This window comes from Arvicola amphibius, chromosome 11 (assembly GCF_903992535.2).
Source record: "Arvicola amphibius chromosome 11, mArvAmp1.2, whole genome shotgun sequence".
NCBI classification, from domain to species: Eukaryota; Metazoa; Chordata; class Mammalia; order Rodentia; family Cricetidae; genus Arvicola; species Arvicola amphibius.
The window spans coordinates 52,543,709-52,558,683 of NC_052057.2; the positions used below are offsets into that span (position 1 = coordinate 52,543,709).

Here is a 14,975-nt window from a genome sequence, read left to right on the forward strand (position 1 = left end):
AGCCAGAGAGAAGGCAGGCCACTCATGCTTAATAAAGGGAACAATTTCTCAAGATGTAGCTCTAAATGCACATCCACCAAACATTATGGCTCCCAATCTCATCATAAAAACACCACTGAGCAGAAAAGGTCAGACAGGTCCTGATATAAGATGGGGGATTTCATTTCTCAAATTCATCTTAGATGGGAGAAATCAAACTGAAAACCAGCAAAGAAAACAAGTAGCTAAGCTATAGTACAAAGTGGGCCCAACTACCACCTACAGCATAGAGCATCCAACAGAAACAAAACACGCATTCTCCTCACCAGCCAAGGAAAACTCGGAAAACTGACCACATTCCAGATCACAAACCAAGAATTACCAAATGCAAAAGAATCAAAACAACCTCTCTTATCCACCAGATCAACATACAATAAAATTAGAAATCAACTGAGAGAAAGTTGAAGCAACTACAGGAATACATTGCACCTGAAAAATATGCCCTTAGATGACCAATGAAAACCTTAGCAAAGGAAAAAGTTCATAGAACATCATAATCTGAGATATCTGGTGTACAGATAAGGCAGTTCTAAGAGGAAAGCTTATAGCTCTGAGTGTTTACATTAAAAACAAACAAACAAAAACCCCAAAATATCACAAATAATCTAATAATGCACCCCAATATCCTGGAAAAGCAAGAGTAATCCAAATGCAAAAGCAGCAGATGGTAAAAGTTTAAGGAAGGAATTAGTAAAGCTGAGACTAAAAAACCAATGCATACAATCAGTCTAAGTCAGAATAACAAACCAATAATAAACAAACCTACCTGGCCAGGAGAAGAAAGACTCTCAAATTAATAAAATTAGCAGTGAAAGGGGAGGTTACTACAGACTTCAGTTTAATTAAGTCAGTCATTAGGAATTATAAATAAAAATTGATACCCTAAAAAAAATCTACACAGAATAGATATATTCCTAGGCCATGCAAGACCTACCAGAATTCAGAAGATAAAAACAGTTTGATAATGCCATTGAAGCAGTAATTCAAGTTTCTCAACAAAGAATAGTCCACATTCAGATAGATTTACTGGTAAATTCTACCAGGATTTAACTTTTTTATACTTATTTTCTTAGGGGAAGAAGAGGTTGTTACATCTCACATATGAAAGTCAGACACTTGGAGTACTTTTCTCCTTCTTACCATGTAGGCTCCTCAAACTCATTCTTCTACAACATTACATTAATATCCACACTGGATAAGGATACAAAGAGAGCAAGCTAAAGACAATTTCACTGATGAACACACATGTAAAAACTCATAAATCTTTTACAAATCAAATTGAAGAATACATTAAGATCACACCCATGACCAAATTGATTTTATCACAGAAATGCAAGGTTAATTCAATCTACAGAATTGTTAAGTGTAACTAAGCACGTAAGGAGATTTAAGAACAGCACCCTTCATAATAAAAAGCCCCAAAACAGAAGGAACATACCTCAGCAAAACAAAGGTTAGATGTGACAAACCTATGGTCAACTAACTATGGAGAAAAGGCTGTTTCCTCTAAAATTTGGACTGAGACATAGGACCCTATTCTCTCTATTCTTATTCACCATGGTGCTGGAGTCTTACCTAGAGAACTAAGGCAGGAAAAAGAAACAAAGAGACACAGACACAAACTACTTGAGATCTTACCTAGGTTGTTTTTTTAGGATGATCAATTCCTGGTGGACGGTACCTGGACACATCATCCAACTTTTCTGAGCAGCTGGGCAATTCAGCACAAAGCATGGGGGTGTGGCGACAGTGGCAGGGGTATTCTCTACCACAGCTCTGTCAAGAAATACTGAGCAGAACTGGCCTGCCTTCCTCAGTCTGCCTGCACATCAACAAAGGATGGCTGATACGTCTCCCTCCCTAATGCTACTCTTCAAAAGATACCCAGAGTTTTCTTTCTTTGCTAGCATATCTACCTGCCCAAGAGAACTTTCTGGATATGTCTGAAAACAAAAGGCTTTGATTAAAGCTCTAATTCTGTTCCTATATTCAAACCTAATAGAGCCACCTTCATGGTTCTGCTTATAGGCGCCTTGTTAAATGAAATTAGATTTTCCATGTTGTGGGATGACTGCAGAATAGTTCACAAACAATTGTGAAGCAAGAATTGCTCTTGGAATACTTAGAGAAAAAGATGTGCAGCCTTAATATCTAGCAGAGATGACAATCAGAAGCACAGTGACAGTCTCATCTGATTAAAAGATGCATTCCAAAATGTCCGCTATGTATACACACACACACACACACACACACACACACACACACACGTATACCTATGTAAAAGTTTATTTACTTATGTATGTGGGTGGTCTGAATGCCAAGAGTATGCCCAGTATCCAAGGAGGCCAGAAGAGGTTTGAAATCCGCTGGGACTGCTGTGAGTCACCTTGTGGATACTGAGAACTGAACCCAGGTTCTCTGGAAGAGTAGCAAGGGCTCTTAATTGCTTACCTACCTACCTCTCTCGCCCCTATAGCTACATTTTTAAAACTAGAGAAACAATATGAATACTTTGTGTTGTCTGTTTTCTTTTTTAAGCATTTATAGGAAAAGATAAAGGCAAGACTATAACATACCATGAACGCGTATTCATGCTTAATTCAAAAAAAAAAAAGAATCAAAATTTTAAATTCGATATACTAGAAGCAAAGCAAATGTATCCTACCAAATGCCAAGTCAGGGCACGGCGCTCACACAAGGATTTCCCAAATAATTTAACAAAGTATGGGTGTCACATCTGTCATCCAGGACTTAGAACCCAGGAAGCTCCTCATAAGTGTCAGGTCAGGCTGGTGGCACAGTGAGGTCAAGGCCACCAACAAGAGCTTCAGAGTAAGACAATCACCTCCCCACACACAAACAATTTCAAAACATAACACTAAACATAATGGTAAACCAGTGGGGCATAGGGAGGAGAAAAATAAACAAAACACTCAACTGTTTTCAGATCACAGAAGAGCACTGTGCATACAAAGGGCCAGGAGAGCCAGTGTGGCACACTGTAACCTCAGCATTTAGAAGCCTGCGAAAGGAAAACTGAATTGAAGGTCAGCCTGGGCTACGTAGGTACATACGTACGTACATACAGAGACTGTATCAAAGAACCCAATTCTATTCTTAGTATTTAATTACATCATTTTCTTATATAATTATTTTATTATTCACTATTAAATATAATTAAAATACCGAATAAAAATATGGTTGTTAACAATTATGTTATAGTTATAATTATTAATAAGTAACAAATATGGCAATTATATAGTGAACATTAGCTATAATTAATATGATAACTAATATATAACATTGGTGACTTTTTCCCTTATGGTGTGTTTATTTTTAAATATTTTGTAATTTATTACTATATTATATTCATAAGTACAAAAAAATCAGGTTTATGTAAAAAGATTTTTCCATCATGAAAATACCAGCAAAGGATTTGTATTTTAGAAATAAAATGCTAAATTTGTACCAGAAATACCATTATCTTGCTTCCCATAGCCAGAATCAACCTGCATCATGAGACAAATACTGTGGTCTGAGTAGACTTTTGTCCTTCAAACAATCAGGACTTCTTAGAGACAGTGGTGACTTGGGGAGCAGGAACATAGCACGGACTCTATCAATGCCTAGTATAGTCACTTCAAAGACTGGAAAGTCAACTTGAAGGCGCCTTTCTCCAAGAAAATCTCACATCAATAAGAATAAAACCACAAAGCAATAAATATGTCAAATGTTTAAATCCACAAGCTCACAATAACACTTAAACAAACCCTACCTTCTGGGAACATGGAAAACAAGTCAGTATTTGAAAACCAGTGAGGAGAAAAAAAAAGAATCCAAGCCTGTTTGCTTCTTTCCTGTATAAGTCTAGGACACTGAGTGCCTGGGAGAGGTTTCCTAAAGAAAACACTGTGAGCTGGAACACAATGCTTGTGCACACCAATGGAATAAAGAATTTTGAGTCTAGACCATGGTCACCAATGATTAGCCTCACTATTAGATGCTTCTTTAGGGATGTACTAATAAAGTTTATAGATAATTCTGCTTCCCTAACCTTCCAGATAATAAGAGCTGACAGCAAAATCGGATTACTATCCATAGACCTAGCTGTTGATTTATAGAAAATACAAGGAAAAAAAATTCCCTAAAGAGATACAATTAAAAAACCACAGGGTCAGGGAAACTTTACAGACAGATAGGAAGTGACAATTAAGTAAACTGTGCACTTGTAGTAAACTAGGCATCTTGTTGCTCTTCTATGAAAACATACTAAAGAGAAGTTGAAGGAATTTAAATGCTATTAAAAATTGTAACATCTCACATCTATTAGATAACTAATAGCTGGAGTACAGTATGAAATTCTCAAAAAAAGTAAAACTAAAATACCTACATGATCCAAAGGCCTGCTTTAAAATTCCAAAAAGAACTTAAAAGTCTGAAATAAGGATCTCATAAAACTCTATCAAGGAAAGAACCAAAGGAGAAGCAATCCAACTGTCCATAAAGCAAAGCAAATCAGCAGACAAAGAAAATCATGCTCATAAAATGGTGTGCAAATTGGCTGATGAATTGGTAATGCATGCCTTTAATACCAGCACTCAGGAGGCAGTGGAAGGTTGGTGGATCTCAGTGAGTTCGAGGCCAGCCTGATCTGCAAAGTTTGCACCAGGGCTGCCAAGGGTTAGATAATATCTCATACACAAACACACACACACACACACACACACACACACACACACACACACACACACAAAGTAAGGAGGCAGACAGACAAGGAAATAGTGTCATCCACTACAATATGGAGACCAGAAAAGGACAATCAGAAAGAGACAAATATTGTCAGGATGCTGCTTCCAAAAGGACCCTAAAGTATTCAAATCCAGAGAAAAGAGAAATAAAAGAGCTATAGGTTTGATGAACTGCTAGGAACAATCAGTGATTGCTGATACTTGTATTAACAATAGTGAAGATAGCAACTGTTTTGTGGTTTCAAGTATAAATCAAAGCATACTTATATTCCTTCTCACACCAAAAGACAATAATCAGGGGGCAGGGCACAGCAGGAAACAATTGTTCAGAGGGAAAATCTGTACCAAAGGCCATGGCTATGAGAGGGAACTATGAGCTCTCTCTCTAACTCATGTTTGAAACTCTTTTTTTAAAGTCAAAATAATCATATAACCTGATAGCCAATGAGTCCTAATAACTTGATGAGAATTCCACAAAGAAAATAAAACAACATGCACAGGAAAACACTGTTGGTCCTGGTCCATTTTAAGAAGCTAGGCAATTTAAACTCAATGTACGCACAAGGAAGGCAGCAAAGGGATCGACCAATCCCCACAAGGCTTCTAGCAATCAGCAGTGCATATGTGGTGGAAGATAGGAAACAGCAGTCTCTTCCTTACATGGTTTGCACACATCTTTTATACAACGAACCTTTCCTACAGCTTGTGCTATGTAGCCAGAAAGTTTAAGTGAGTTCCTCCAGCCAGTGGAAGGCCTTAGCCCTCCTTTTTGGGTATTAGATAAAAAAACAAGCAAAAATTACTTGTACACATGCATCCTGATGGCTAAATGACAAGTGGTCAGGAAAGACTGTGGATCACTGGACAGAGGTGTAGATGTCAGATTATGCAGGCTATATTCCTACATTGTATGGCAGTCAAAATTCTGAGCAACCTGGCACAGTGGTCCGCTAGCCTTTTGATAGTGAGACAATCTGATGCCGTCCAAAGCAAGTGGTCAGGATATGCTAATATCGTTCTGCTCCTTCTACTGTAATTCAGGAGGTCACCTGGGGAAGAGGTGTTTTTCAGTCTACATTACAAAATGGACATGGATAGGAAGATGTGACCCTAAGTCATCTCCCCTCCACCTAGGAAACAGAATGCTAATGAACTTCCCCCTCAGTTTACATTTTGATATAAAAGCTGTTTGGAGAATAAACATGGATGGTTTTTCAGGATATGAATTCAGGATTTCATGAAGGATCCCTGTAAACTCCCTCCCGATACAGTCATGTGAGTTATGCTTTCATTCCCACACCTCCACTCTGGTACCAGAAATGGTGCTTGTCGGGGCTGTTCCCCAACACAGAGAGAGGGATGAAAGGAGGCTCCATGTCTAGAACAGGACAATCAAGCTTAACCATTATTCAGAGCAGTGCTGAAAATTCAGTGAAAGTTTATGTTGTAGTTTGAAAGAAAATAGCCCCCAAAGAGATTGGCACTATTAGGAGGTATGGCTTTGTTGGAGGAAGTGTGTCACTGTGGGGGTGGGCTTTGAGGTCTCCTTTGCTCAAGCTTCCTTTAGTTGACTTCCAATTGCCTGCAAGATATAGGACTTTCAGCTATTCCTCCAGCACCACATCTGCCTGCATGCCACCATGCTCCCCACCATGACGATAATGTACTGAACCTCTGAAACTGTAAAATCTCTCAATTAAATGTTTTCCTTAAAAGAGCTGCTGTGGTCATGGTATCTCTTCAGAGCAATAAAACCCTAAGACAAAAGTTGGACAGGGGTATTGCTGTGATAGGCCTTACGTTGTTCTCCTTTGGAGTAACACGGACTTTGGTTCTTTGGGTTAGGAAAGCAATTGTGATTTGATGAATTGTAGGGGACTCTCTAAAGAGGTTTCAGAGGAGAAGAGTTTTAGTATGTGGCCTAGAGATTATTCTTATGATGCTTTGGTGAAGAAAGTGGCTGCCTTCGCCTTTGTCCAAAGAGTCTGCCTGAGACTACAAAGAAGAGTTCTGATTAATTCTGTTGATAGAAATAAAGACTATGTGGTGTGATTTTTAGGGTAACTCTAATGAAAATTTATAATGAAAAGGAGCAAGATGAGCAGGGTAAATTACAAAATATAAACTTTAAGGAGAAAATGAGCATCAGGAAGTGAAACAGAGTTAAATCCTGCCTTCAACGAGATAAATAGATTAAGAAGTGGAATAAAGAGAGTGGTAACCTCATGGCAAGATCCCACCCAGCTAAATTTCCAACTTGTGAAAATGAATTAAAGAAAAGCTTAGAGTTGGTGTGTGGTGGTGTATGCCTTCAATTCCAGCACTGGAAGGCAGAGGCTGGGGATCTGGGTCTGGTGCTAGCCTGAGCTGCACAGCAAGGTTCAGGACAGCCAAGACTGAAAGGTTTTGAAGGTGTGTCCACGTTCCAGTCCAAGTAAGCAGCAGAACTTGGCAGCTTTGGCCACATGGTTCTGGAGTCAGGAATAAAGCTGCTGAGACCAGGCTTGTGTTAGGGATGTTCCTGACTGGAGGCCGCTGCATAACAGCTGTGAAGTTGAAGCCTAGATTGTCTTGGAGAACCCAAGAGGTTAGATATACCAGAGTTGTGGAATACCTGCAGAGGGGAGCTACTAACAAGAAGTGGAACCAGCCCAAAGAAAGATGTATGTTACAGTCAACAAAGCTGAACAGAGCTGGAGATCTGAAGAGCGTTTTGACATGAGATATTCGGGTGCAGAGTTTGAAATTTGCCCAGCACTTTCCGATTTTGCTTTGGTTCAGTATTTCCTCAATATGTTCCTTCCCTGCGTTTTAAATGTGCTATTAAATGTTGGAAGCATGTGATCTGCTTTTTGACTTTGATCTTTTTTTTACAGGAGGATTACAGTTAAGAGATCGCCATGTGTCTGAGAAGAAACTTTGTTCTTTGAAACAAGTTTGAAACTGTTTTAGACTATGGACATTCTTGTTGGACTGAATGTATTTTTTGCATTATGATAATGCTTATAAGCCTTTGGGGGTAGGGAGAAAAACCTAACTAAGACAGTTTATTTCTCGAATTTTGTATTTGCTTTTTTCAGATCATGGTTGATGTAGGTTAAAAAAAAAAACGGCAAGTCATAATGTGAGTAGGAGAACTACTGTGCTCCATGACATGGTCAACTTGAGGAAACCACATTATGAACCATCTCTAAACACATGACACACTGATGCAAGTACAAATGGCTTCAGAGCTCTGAGAGACTGGATGTCCTCTGTAACTCTGGCTCTCTAGCACTAAGGTACTCAAACAACTAACCACAAGTTTATAGTTTGCAATGACATAAAACAATCATTTTCAGCAAAATTAGCAAACGTTTGAAATGATCCAATTTAACGTAGCCCATGAGCTGTTTCAAACATAAAAGCGGTAATACAGTCTTCATGTTGGTTCAGGGGAGGAGGGCCTTAGAAGAGGCCGTCACATTTTAAGTTAAAATGCCAACAACCAGAACACTAGTCTTGAATGAGAACTTCAAATAAAACAAACAGGTCTCCTCAAAGCAAAAAAGCTAGCACTCCAGAGAGCAGAGGGGACGGAGGGAGGGCAGGAAGGAAAGGGTCAGATTCTTCCAAATCTAGAAGGATGATGAAGTAACCTGGAAAGTAAGGGTACTTGTCATACTTCAGGATACCACACAGAAACTGGTTCTCTGGTCACTGTGTGGAAGAAAATGTTTAGAAGGTGCCAGTAAATGACGGTAAATGGTAGAAGGATGGTAAATAGCTGCTGGGGGGGGAGGGGGCCTCCTTTTTCTTCAGAAATGGAGCTGTCCCTGTTCCAGCAAATAACCCTACACCCATTCACCAAGATTAACCATGATTAAACCCATGCTTAATATGGTACCATATGTCTTCAATCCCAGAACTCAGGAGGCAGAAGTAGAGACAGGCCTAGCGTTGATTAAGTCTAAGGTATCTAATGTCAAATTTTTATCTACCATCAAATTTTCACAAGTCACCACACTCTGCCAAAAGTCAGAGAGCCCTGGTATAGGTACATTCAGCAGTGTAGTCGTGTAGTCACTATTACATGACAGCCGAGATTTATAATCCAAAATGAAAGACTTCTAAACTTTTCTAAAGAGGTAAAAATGTTTCTCCCTAAAGTTATTAACTAAATAAACAAGTAAAATCTTATTTAATTGCATACTTAGTAATATCAGGATAAGCAAAATGCCCTAAAACTCACCAAAATGATGGACACAAAGAACTGTTACCAGCAATATCAAATTTTTAGCCCCCCCTCAAAAAAAGTCACAAAATGTAGGTAATTTCATAAGGATCATATTCATGTCACCTTTTCATACTGATGTGGTGGTACATCATGATAAATGATGAGACTGTTCCCCAAGAGCTCATACATTTAGTTGCTGAAACAGTGGGAAAGGACTAGAAAGTGTGGCCGAGATGTATCACCGGGGGTCGACTTTGAGGTTTCAAAAGCCCACATTATTCCCAGTTAGCGCTCTCTGCATACGGTTGTTGATTCAACATGTAAGCTCTTAGCCACTGCTCCATGCTTGCCTACCTGTTGCTGTGCTTCCTGCCTTGATAGTCATGGACTCTAACCCTGTGAAACTATAAGCCCCCATAAATGTTTTCGTTTTGGTAATTTGTCTTGGTCATGGTATCTCAAGACAACAATAAAAAGGTAACACACTTGATAACCATCAAAATTATAGAAAAATTATAATCTTCAAAGTAGGGGTACCTTTTGCTAAAATGCTAAATTCTTCTGAGAATCTTGAGAAATTTTTATTTCTCAAACGTCTCTTCAAAACAGCTACAAATCACTGACCTGGGAGAGAAGGAAAGGGGGAAGCATCTTACCATTGGCAGTGCATTGATGTGAGAATGTACACCTGGATATCTGACCACCAAACACAAGCTGCTGAGGCTAAGAAAAAGGAAAACAAATTTAATTTAAGATTCCCCACAGCAAATTTTGCATGTTCAAAATACTCACTTATAAGCTTTTGCATCCCACCAGTGAGACTCTCCCCAGGGTAGCTGTGTCACAAATAGCAACAAATGCTAGCTGCCTACATTCCTGAGAGGCTAGTGCAGTTGGCATCCAAGGAAGGTCATGCATAACCCCCAATTCAGTTCAATCCCAGAGTGTACAACTGAATTAGGGTGCTACGGTGTGTTCATCAGTCATGACCATGAGCCATAAAAATCATGTGAATTTGCATTCTATAATTTTATTCATGAGAAACATATTTAACTGGTTTTAAATTTAACTGGTTATCACAACGTGGCAGGCATTAATCTCAGACTTCACACAAAAGGACTCTACCTCTCTACTTTTCTCAATGAGTGAAGCACAGCACATCACACCGATAGAACTTCTGCAACATGCAAGTTATGTTTCATATGCTACATCTAAGAGGTGACACTCAGAAAGGACATGGATCAGTGCAAAGTAGATTAGCAGGCTGATGCCACCAAGAGGAGGGGTAGCCACAGTGGCATGTTTACATTTCCTATAGCAGACCTTCGAATTTAAGTATGTCAATAGTTAAGATTACCAATATCCTGAATAACCATAAAATCCAAGTTCCTTTAGACTTGTGCCTCTGGTTTTACTTCCCACTGAGCACCCTAGGTATCCTGGCACATGACCACACTTAGTAGAGACCCAGAAATTCAAGTTAGCATTAGACATGACATATTTATAGAAGGTCATCACTCCACTGGCCTCCAGTTCTTTAAGCAATGCTATGAAAACAAGCCTAGGATTTTTTCTCTCATTTTTAATTATTATTATTATTATTATTATTATTATTTTGGTTTTTCGAGACAGGGTTTCTCTGTGGCTTTGGAGCCTGTCCTGGAACTAGCTCTTGTAGACCAGGCTGGTCTCGAACTCACAGAGATCCGCCTGCCTCTGCCTCCCGAGTGCTGGGATTAAAGGCGTGCGCCACCACCGCCCGGCTTATTATTTTTAAAAACAATCTTATTTTACATACCAATCCCAGCTCCCCCTACTACCCCTCCTCACACTCCCCCACCTCCTTTCCACTCCACTCTCCATCTATTACTCAGAGAGAGCAAGGCCTCCCATAGGGAGACAACAAAGTCTGTCACATCACTTGAGGCAGGACCAAGGCCCTACCTACTATCTAGACTGAGCAAGGTATCTCTGCAAAAGGAACAGGCTCCAGATAGTCAGTTTATGCACTAGGGATAAACACTAGTTCCACTGCTAGTGGCCCCACAAACTACCCAAGCTGCACAACTGTCACCCACATTCAGAGGGCCATTTTTGGTCTTACACATGTTGCCCAGCTATCAGGCCAGAGTCAATGAGCTCCCATTTACTCATAAGTTGTTTCTGTGTGTTTCCCCATCATGGTCTTGGCCGCTCTGTTCATAATATCACTCCTCCCTCTCTCTGACTAGACTCCAGTTCAGTCCAGTGTTTTAGTGTGAGACACCGGTTTTGGGTATGAGGAGCTAGGACACGCTGTGAAGCACTCTATAAACAGAACTACTGAATCCTAACAAAACCTAGATACCATCAAACTCTGCTTACCTTAGGGTTACTCAAAATGAACATCATTTACTTTATAGTAAGTATAAACATTTTTAAAGGATCTTTAAAATTTTTTTTTTATGTATGTGACCATCTATCTGTGCCTGTTATGTATGTGTAAATGCCTTCAGGGACCAGAAGAGGGCACTGGATTCCCTGGAGCTGAAGTTTCAGGCAGCTGTCTATGAGCTACCAGTGTGGATAATGGGAAGGGAAAGGCTCTTAGGTGCTAAGTCACTTGCCCAGCTTTTATTAATTCTGAGCTATCTCTTAGCACATTTTCCCCCAACCCTTTACTCTGAGGCGATGTCTGTCTTTGAGGTTGGGATGTATTTCTTTTTTTTAATTAATTTTTTAAATTATTGATCTTTATTAAGCTCTGTTCCCCTCCCTGCCTCTCCCCTCCCCTTCAAGCCTCCTCCCAAATCCCCATGCTCCCAATTTATTCAGGAGATCTTGTCTTTTTATACTTCCCATGTAGATTAGATCCATGTATGTCTCTCTTAGAGTCCTCATTGTTGTCTAGGTTCTCTGAGATTGTGGTTTGTAGGCTGGTTTTCTTTGCTTTATGTTTAAAAACCACCTATGAGAGTAAGTACTTGTGATAATTGTCTTTCTGTGTCTGGGTTACCTCATTCAAAATGATTTTTCTAGCTCCATCCATTTGCCTGCAAAATTCAAGCTGCTATTTTTTTCTGCTGTGCAGTACTCCATTGTGTAAACCACATTTTTCTTACCCCTTCTTTGGTTGAGGGGCATTTAGTTTGTTTCCAGGTTCTAGCTATGACAAACAAAGCTGCTATGAACATAGTTGAACACATGCCCTTGTGGCATGGTTGAGCATTTTATGGTTATATACCCAAAAGTGATACTACTGGGTCTTGAGGAAGGTTGTTTCGTAATTATCTGAGAAATAGCCACACTGATATCCAAAGGGGCTGTACCAGCTTGCACTCCCACCAACAAGGCAGAAGTGTTCCCTGATTCCCACAACCTCTCCAGTATAAGTTGTCATCAGTGTTTTTGATCTTGGCCATTCTTACAGGTGTACAGTGGAATCTCAGAGCTGTTTTGATTTTCATTTCTCCAATGACTAAGGATGTTGAACATTTCCTTAAGTGTCTTTCAGCCATTTTAGAGTCCTCTGTTGAGAGTTTTCTGTTTAGGTCTGTACTCGATTTTTTTTTTTATTGGATTATTTGCTCTTTTGATGAGTTCTTTGCTGTAGGAGGGTCTTCTGCCTATGTGTTACTTTCATTGGTTAAATAAAGAAGCTGCCTTGGCCTTCTGATAGGCCAGCCCTTAGATGGGTGGAGTAGACAAAACAATGCTGGAAGAAAGAAAGCAGAGTCAGGCAGATGCCATGAAGCTTGGGCCTGAGATGTACGTAGGTTAGAATCTTCCCGGTAAAGCCACAACCCCTTGGTGATATACAGATTACTAGATATGGGTTAATCAAGATGAGAGTTAGCCAGAAGAGGCTAGAACTAATGGGCCAGGCTGTGTTTAAATGAATACAGTTTCTATGTTATTATTTCCAGGGCTAAGCGAGCCGTGCGGAAGCTGGGCGGGACAAAAAGCAGGCCTGCTCGCATCATCACTACACTTTGCACATTTTGGAGATCAGACCTCTGTCTGATGTGGGGTTGGTGAAGATCTTTTCCCATTCTGTAGGCTGCCATTTTGTCTTGTTGACCGTGTCCTTTGCTTTACAGAAACTTTTCAGTTTCAGGAGGTCTCATTTATTGTTTCTCTCGGTGCCTGTAGCACATTGTTCTTATCAGGGAAAAAAAAAAGAGCTTTGCTCTGCCATACATGCTTTCTATTTATTTATATACAATTAATATATAACATTTTATTAAATTATGTGTATTTCAAAATACACAGAAGTAAAAGAGATAAGGTAAGCTGCAAACAAATTTTCTGTTGCTTTAACATTGTGACCTTTTTATATGTCTTTTTAATCAATGCCTTTTTTGTCATCATTAAGAAATATTTTAAGTCAGGCATTGGTGGTGCATGCCTCAAATCTTAGCACTCAGGAAGCAGAAGTAAGGGGAATCTCTGTGAATTTGAGCCCAGCCTGGTCTTCAGAATGAGTTCCAGGACAGCCAGAGTTATGTGATGTAACCCTGTTTCAATTTAAAAAACAAAACAACTTAAGGTACAGCTTTCTCTAAGGCTAAGAGTTAGTACAAAAAGGAATGGGTCTGTATCAGGCCTTCCTTGAAGATCTTTAATTTCAGACAACTAAACTGATTAGATCTAGCAAGTGGGTGTTCATTTTAGTTTCTATCAGTTTTCTACCACCCTGCCCTGTTCTTATTTTAATATGCAATTTCTTTGTAAAAATGTTCTTGTAAAAGTGAGCTAAAAAGTAGATACTATAATCCAAACTGGGGATTCTGGAAAATGGAATGATGAATAGGAGAGTCATGTATTTTCTCTCTCTCTCTCTCTCTCTCTCTCTCTCTCTCTCTCTCTCTCTCTCTCTCTCTCTCTCTCTCTCTCCCTCCCCCTCCCTCCTTCCCTCCCCCCCTCCTCCCTCCCTCTCTCCCTCTCTCTCCCTCTCCCTCCCTCTCTCTCTCTCTCCCTCTCTATCTCACACGCACACACACCCCAGTCAGTACTGTCGTCTATATTATAAAATGCTCTTCCAGCAGAACAGAGCCCTTCATCAAGTATCAGAAACAAATGTCTTGTCACCTAAAATGAGCATCAATAAACTACAATTTCCACCCAGAGACACCTCGTAATTCATGTACATAGCCACACATATGAACTTAGGGAAATACTGAATCAGCTCATTCCAGTTAGTTTCCATTCCAGGGCTCTTTTCCTTTTTTGAAGTCAGTGTAAACTTTCCTCACTATCCCCCATAGATGTATTTAATAGAAGTTCTACTAATTATCTCTCCTCAATACCCTTTACTTTTGTATTTAACTTGCCCTCATACTATAGCTCTTTCAAGTAGGTCACTTAAATGGTTAAGTAAATATCTGGTTCTACAGCATCAAGGACGAGTTATCAAAAGTAAACAGTAGGGTAAGCGACACAGCTATGAGTAGACAATCTGAAATAAACGTAGGAATTTTAGAAACATGTGGAAGCCCACACTACTTTCCAGTTCAACTGTTTTCTGAGAAGTCAATACATTTACCTGTATCTATCTAGTTGCTATGCAGCACATTTGAAAAGCATATCACAGGAAAGGAAATTTTAACTTTGTAAGACACAGATATATACAAACTTGCAGGAAAATTACGAACACTGTCGGAGTACTTAAATCAAAGGACAATGAAATTAAACCAAGACAAATCAAGTTGTAAAGAAGCTGCATCCTGTACACCTACTTTTTCATTTCTTTTTGTTTTCTGGAGAATGGTTTTACTCTGCAGCCCAGGATGGCTTCTAATGTGCACCCCTCCAGGTCTGTGCACTACGGCCTGTTTTACAACTGTGGTTCTGATGTCAGCTTCTCTTCCTGCTTAGCCATCAGTCCTCGCAGTCTGTAACCAACATGACACTGACATTCTAGTACTGGAATGCCCTCTGAAAGGTTCTGCCCTCAAACCTATCCCCAATCTTCCCTCTGAGTTCAGCCCACA

At 39.7% G+C, this 14,975-nt stretch overlaps 1 protein-coding gene across 3 annotated transcripts in view; it reads right to left on the bottom strand.

Annotated features, from left to right (window-relative positions):
- Positions 1-14,975, bottom strand: part of Tbl1xr1 (TBL1X receptor 1) — a 151,899-nt gene that overhangs the window by 54,102 nt on the left and 82,822 nt on the right. For 2 of the 3 annotated variants that reach the window (XM_038347411.1, XM_038347412.1), the window contains exon 2: positions 9,660-9,726. The exons of the other annotated variant lie outside the window; for it this stretch is intronic. The gene's annotated coding sequence lies outside the window, so the exon portion shown is untranslated. The remainder of the gene's footprint in view (positions 1-9,659; positions 9,727-14,975) is intronic. 3 annotated transcript variants of the gene reach the window in all.